This window comes from Belonocnema kinseyi, chromosome 4 (genome assembly GCF_010883055.1).
Source record: "Belonocnema kinseyi isolate 2016_QV_RU_SX_M_011 chromosome 4, B_treatae_v1, whole genome shotgun sequence".
NCBI lineage: Eukaryota > Metazoa > Arthropoda > Insecta > Hymenoptera > Cynipidae > Belonocnema > Belonocnema kinseyi.
This window is the reverse complement of record NC_046660.1, coordinates 17,783,780-17,784,653: the sequence shown is the minus strand read 5'-3', so window position 1 is coordinate 17,784,653 and position 874 is coordinate 17,783,780.

Sequence of the window (874 nt, the reverse complement as noted above, 5' to 3'; positions counted from 1 at the left end):
TTTATTTAAAAACTTTTAAATTTAAATTTTAAAAGTTCAAAATTTAACAGTTCCACTTTGAGTGCTTTCATTTGCAGCTCAATTTTTATTACCCGAAGTCGACATTTTTTTAGTGTTCAATTTTTTAAATTTCATTAAGTTTGAATCTTTTCAAAACTTCTGCATATCTCTTAAAATTACTCAAATTTAGCCTTCAAGTAATAAATGTTCAATTTTTATTTATATATCCGAATTGTAGAAAAAATTTAATTAATTTTGACAAATATAATTTTTCCAAAATAATTTAAAATTTAAAACAAAATTAAAAGAATTTTTAGATATCAAGAATTTGAAATAAAATTTTTAATTTAAAAATTTTAATTTTGATGTATAATTATTAATAATTAATAATTAAATATAATAATTAAATATAATTATTTTATATTCTCTTAAAATAATTTTTCAAAATGAAAAATTATTTTTAATTTTCCTAGGAATCTTAAGAAAATGTTTTTATTCTTTTGAAGCCTTTCACAATTCTGGAAAAAAATCTAATTTTTTTGTTTAAAATCTGCGAAAATCTACATTTTGTTTTATATTAGGCTATCATTTCAATTTTGACATTAAGTTTGAATGTTTTCAAAATTTCTACATATTTCTTAAAATTACTCAAATTTCCCTTACAAATAATAAATGTTTTTCTGAAAATTGTAGAAAAAATTCAATTTGTTTTGACAGATATTTAGAAGTTCTGAAAAAATTTCGAAAATAATTTTAAAATTAAAAAAAATTTAAAAGAACTTCTAGATTTCTCAAGATTTTGAAATAAAATGTTGACGCTTTCCATGGATGTTTAAACTATTTTAAAAGAAAATAATTGAATTTCAAATTTAAG